General features: G+C 43.0%; 1 long non-coding RNA gene across 1 annotated transcript in view; it reads left to right on the top strand.

Annotated features, from left to right (window-relative positions):
• The first annotated feature begins 416 nt into the window (after window positions 1-416).
• LOC137159225 (uncharacterized) overlaps window positions 417-6,000 on the top strand; it is a 91,901-nt gene continuing 86,317 nt past the window's right edge. Inside the window, exon 1 of the long non-coding RNA XR_010921600.1 lies at window positions 417-473. This is a non-coding gene — a long non-coding RNA (uncharacterized lncRNA). The remainder of the gene's footprint in view (window positions 474-6,000) is intronic.

The raw sequence follows: 6,000 nt of genomic DNA, 5'->3' as shown, positions 1-6,000 counted from the left end.
TATTCTAAGGGACCATTCAAAGCGACTTGTCCCATTAACACCCCTGTAGTCATAGGACAATAAGGAGGGTTAATGTATGTTTCTTCTGAGGACAAGAACTGATAGGTCATACATAGAGAGATCGCTCTGTGAAAAGTGCTCACTCACAGGTGACATGGTGTTGTTGTCTTTCCTCATTTTCCTATGTGAGTTCATTCAAGAGCATAGAGACTGTCTGGTTTCACCCACATAATTGTTATTGGGATATGGTGGGGTGTTCACCCAAACTTGTCTTGAAAGGGCTAATGAAGACTAAGAAGGGGGGTTAATCAACCCAACAGGCCGCAGCTGAGAGGAATCAGGTAGCTAAGTAATTCCTGGACTAAGTAAGGGAGCTCAGCTGGGGAAGAACAAGCTAGGCTGGGGCTGTGAAGGCAGAAAATTGGCAGCAGAAAGTATCTGTCTGCTAGAAAAGTCTGCCCTGGGAGAAGGAGGTGTGTTTGGGATTGCAAACCCAGAGAGGGGGGAAGCCAGGAAGGTAGGACAGGGGTCAGTGAAAGGCAGTAAGGTCTAGATTAAGGAAATAGACCTTAACTGCAGGCTAGAGGGATCCCTGAGCTGGCACCCACAGGAGAGGGGAGGCCTGGGTTCCCCTGCCAGCCACTGCAGAAGTGGCACTACAAGGCAGTGAATGGAAGACTGCCTAGGTCTGCTGAAGGAAGACTTTGGTATCCTGAAAGGAGAAAACACATAGAGTGACCCAGCCAAAGGGCTGAGTCCCTAAGAGGCAGCTGCAGCTTGTGGAGCAAGAGAGGGTCCGTGGACCCAGAGAAAGAAAGGTGGAGACACAGTGTTCAACCATGGGATGGGGTGTCACCTATTCCCCAGAACAAAAGGAGGAATTGCTGTTCTAGTGGTGAGTGGAGCACCCAGTCACATGGGGCATTTAGTGCATTGGGTGAGGTACACCACATGTTGATGGGCATGTGTAGGACTGATGGATCTTGAAGAGTGTGTTGTGGGCGTGGTTGTTGATTGTTGTAACAGTAGAGATATTTCTGGAGGTTTTGTATCTGTTCTGGCAGCATCTGGTGCCCACTTTGAAGTGATATGTCCTGGTCTGTGGGAAGTTTGCTTCTGATGATGAAGTTGGGGGGGTGGGGGTGTTTGAAGGTCAGAAGAGGGGGTTCAGAAAAGATTTATTCTGGCAGGGTGGGTTCCCCATTGAGCATGGGTTGTAACTTGATGATCCACCGAGTGGGTTCCCGCGTGGGGTAGTAGGTGACAACTAGGGGTGTGCAGTCACAGGGAGGTTTATTTCTGTTTTGATGCAGAGTCTCTCAGGGTATTTGGTGCCCCATTCCATGATGTGATCCACTTCACTGGTGGAGTGTCCTTGTTTGGTGAAGGTTGTTTTGCATGTAAGGTGTATATCCTGGACTTTCTCCTCAAAGTATATTCTGTGGTATCTGAATGCCTGGCTGAAGGTAACAGATTTTTGGGTGTGCTTGATGTGGTTACTGGATCCATGGAGGTAAGTGTGGTGATCCGTGGGTTTCTTGTATATAGTTGTCTGTGGGGTTCCATTCTTGAAGCTGATTGTGGTGTCCAGGAAGCATGCCAGTGAGAGTGTAATAGTGGTTGATGAAGTTATGGTGGAAATTTATGAGGGCATCTAAATCATCTGTCCAGAGGATGCAAACATCATAGATGTATGTCAGGTATATCATTGGTTTAGTAATGCATTTGTTCAGAAATTCTAACCTGTTCTTTCTTATTTGGAGTGCACATTCTTCAGGGCAGGAGCTGTCTCTTACTAGGTGACTGTACAGCACCAAGCACAATGGACCTTAATCTCAGCTAGGGCCTCTAAAATACTGTAATACATATAATCCTAATTTAAACCATTGACCTTGGTGATAAAGGAACTCACATTCTGCTTGTTCACAACTAAAAGTCCAGTCTTGTATCCAGAAGTCACTGACAACTGTACATTGAAAGTTTATATAACGATCCCAATATGAACCAGACAAAGCCAGAGTTTATTTTTAGCCATAGTGTAACTTGGTCAGCATCCGTATGGCTCAGTGAAGGATTAAAAATGGCTTATGTGTGTTTGATGTCAAGTTCTAGCAAGGAACCACCCAGAGTTCCACTGTGCGATTTCTTCTCAAGAGAATTCAGTGCTCTTTCAAGGTGACAGTCTGACAGCTCTACAGGATAACATCTTCTCCTTAACCTCTCCCAGGTAAAGAATGGTGACTGTGACGCTGGCAAACTAGGTGCCAGCTCATGCCAGGGCCCTTAGGTCTCACCTGAACATAGACAAATACATAGCTGGAACCAGATTCACTTGTGTGTTAGTATTGTTAAAATAGGTGTGTGAGAGCTATCCAAATGTTTAGACTTTATTGAATGCTTGTAAATTGCTGCATGCATTAATCTCACTTATAATATCTGTATCCCATACTGTAAGGTAATATTTGAGCATTTGCATTGTAATTATGTGCAACTGTGTCAATCACTAGACAGGAAGCAGACATGGATTAGTGTGAAATGCTGGCTTCCAACGGAAGGTATCACGTCTTGCCCGATGGTGAAGGCCCATTGTCACTAGACAAACTATTATAGAACATCCGAGGACCAGGTACTTTGATTGCATCCCCCCATAGACACATGAAGAGGAGACATGAAAGTGAATTCCTCTCATTTGCTTAACTGACAGCTCAAAGAAGGGGAACCAAATAAAAATCCCTGACAAGGAGAAACAGTATTTCTGTTCTACTTGGATTCTTAGGGCAAGGTTTTCTAGGCATAAGGAAGAGATTCCCCCAATGTTTACCCTGGGTTACCCCTAAGGGACATATAGCGCTTTCTTATTATAGAAGCTTCTATTACATTTTGAAACTTAAGACTGTAACTTGTGTGTGTGTGTGTATATTTACCTACTCTAACCTTGTAAATAACTCTCATTTCCTTTTCTTAATTAATCTTTAGATAGTTTGTTATAGGATTGACTACAGCATTGTCTTTGGGGTGAGATCTAAGGCCTGGTCTACACTAGCACTTATGCCAGCAAAATTTTTGTCACTCAGGGGTGTGGAAAAAAAACATAAGTGCTTGTGTGGACAGCGCTATGTGGGCTGGAGATGCTCTCCTATCAACATAGCTACCGCCCCTTGTTCAGGTGGTTTTATTATTTTGGTGGGAGAGCTCTCTCCCGTCAACATAACATGGCTAGGCAAATGCTCTTAAAGCAGCATGGCAGCATAAATACAGCTGTCTCAAGTGTAGACTAGCCCTTAGATTCCTTTTCTCTAGCTTCTTCAATTCAGTTTAGTTCATAGATCTCTTCTCCCCCCCCCCCCCCCGGTCTTTTTGGGTGAATCTTCCCCTCCCAGTCCCCCCCCCCCCAAGGATCAAGCCACTCCTCTATGTATTGGCCTGTTAATGTTTTCCTAACTAGTGGCATGCAATGATAATTTGTTACTGTGAAACCCATAATGACTTTTAATTGTGGCTCCTAATGTCCCATACTGTCATTTAAATCTCAATGCCTGTCACTTCCTTGTTCTAGCCCGGAGAAAATACAGCCTTTCCCCCCTTCAAACAGCTGCATTAGCACATAGTTTATGCCTGCCTTAGATGAGCTAAGTGAGTCACAAAATGCTGGTTTCTCGAATTATTATCTGCTGTGATTTAGCCAGGGTGGAAAAAAATAACCTATTTGTTACTATTAGTCCCGTGCTCTAAATATAAAAGATGTACTGCTGTTTTAAATGTGCCAAATTACACATTTGTTTGTGTGAAGTACTCTAGCATGTGGCTCTTGCTCATTTTTCTAGAATGAGATAAAACATGGTTTAAGAAATTACCAGTGTGGTTGCTTTTGTGTCCAAGAGTGAAATCCTGGCCCCACTGAAGAGCCAGTAAGAGTTTTACCTTTGAGTTCAGTGGAGTCAGGATGTCACCCCTGGAACTTTTAAATTACCATTTTTTACCATGTTGTAGAAGGCAAAAGGTTACTAGGAGGATCAGACCAATAAGACAGCAAATAATATTAGTGAAGTTCTTATTCAAGAAATGTTCTGCAAATTAAAGCACTTGAACACTCAGTTAATGTCCAAATTTTAATGTAAGTCACTTATGTAACCTGGCCTAGTATACAGGCTTACGAGCATAAGGTTGAATCAGAAAAATACCCCAAAAGAGGACAAAATTGCTTTACTAAGTATTATTCTACTTGTCTATGACTAAAACTATTGATGAAAGCTAGACATGGGCTAGCAAACATCTTTGAATAATGAATATGTTTTTAAAGAGCCATTCATGAACAATTCACGCATGGAAGGGCAAATATCCCTGTATAGACGGGCTGCAATGAATAAATCTACCAGTGGTGGTACACGCTGCAGAGATGTTTGTCTTGTTACGAACCTGCACTAAGAAGACTGGGACTGTTTGTAAATAGCATTATCCTGGGAGAAATAGAATTCAATAATCACGTCATAAGCACCTGGGAAGCGGCTTCTAGAGGTGAGTGGCAAGGTGAAGTCAGCACATGGGTGAGTGAGGCGCTGTTTCAGTAGGACCCAGCAAAGTGGTCTGAATTCTCATTTAAGGCCCCTTTATACTTCCCATCTGGCATAAAGAGGCCTTAGTATCTATGGAAACCCGCCCTAGTGTTATGTAACCTATCACTGGTAGAGTCATCTGCAGCAATGGGACGTCTGGATCTTAAAACGTAAGTCTGTACAATTTGAGCTAAATAATCATTCCCTTAATTTACAAGCAGTAGCGGACTCCTAAACCTTGTGCATGATTCAGTCAGTGGAGTGGGACAAGAACACAATGGGCTGGTGTATTTATATGTGGGATTAGCTCTCTCTGCTGTTAAGCAAGCAAGAACGCCCATAGCAAAGGAATAAGCAGGGAATGGTCATGATAGGAAACCGTGAGTTTGTGATTTTGTTCCATTTACTACTTTGGAAAGCTATACATATCCCTATGAATAGTTCTGAATAATAATACAAAGAAAGAACACAGGCTAGGATTTTCAATTGAGCCTAAAGGAGTTAGGTACTCAATTCCCATTGAAGTACAAGGGGAGCTGAGTGCCTGAGTCCCATACGCTTCTTTGAAAATCCCAGCTATAATATATTCTTGCAGATAAGTGTCTACCTGAAATACTTGGATTCATGAATTTCTCCCATCTCTATAGATCCTTTTTTTTTTTAATTTGCACTTGCACCTTGATTGATTTCATCCTCCTTGCTTAATTTTCACCATTATTATTCGCTGTCGTCATTGGACAGAGAATGGTATCAGCACAACAGTTTGTACAAGCTGCTGTCAGATTCTTTTATGTCCTCCTTATAGAAGTATAAAACCTTCCTCCTCCACTGAGCTATCAAAGACACACTATCTGTCAGCATGTCACACAGAACAAAGTGACATTCTCATCTAGCAACCCAGAAAGCTGTTGACTACTGGAGAACTCCATCAGCCTGTATGCTTTATTAAAAATCTTATATCCTCACTGCATCCTTGGATGCAACCCTTTTGGTGCAGTCTCACACTCGGTACTAGGCACTCGGGTCATGTGAGATACTGTACTGCACTGCCTTTTGTTTGGTTGAAAATATTAGTTTGTATTACTGTGGATGAGAATAGGAAAGGGCAAGAGGGATGTATCACACGTGGGGAGGAGCTATTGGACTAAAAATCATGGCGGTTTCTAAGCTATGATGCCATTGCAGTCTGCTTTATGTGGAGGTGGTTTCTAAATATGGGGACAGAAGGCAAAAAGGGTTGGCTTCCCCCTTACCAGCAACCTTCATCCTTCCCTCTCTCTTGCAGAGATTCAGGTTTTATTCCACTCAGTCATTTTTACCAACACCAAGCAATTAAGGTAACCTGCTGAAGGCAGGTTTTTGTCTTAGTCCTGTGGGGAAGGTATGCGTCAGCAAGAACTCTTCATGCTCCCTGTGAGCCACGTTGTGTCTGGCTGCTGCACGGGTG

This window comes from Emydura macquarii, unplaced genomic scaffold (genome assembly GCF_026122565.2).
Source record: "Emydura macquarii macquarii isolate MOO-44397 ecotype Brisbane River unplaced genomic scaffold, CSIRO-AGI_Emac_v2 contig_1790, whole genome shotgun sequence".
Taxonomy (NCBI): Eukaryota; Metazoa; Chordata; order Testudines; family Chelidae; genus Emydura; species Emydura macquarii.
This window is presented reverse-complemented; position numbering and strand designations above follow the sequence as displayed.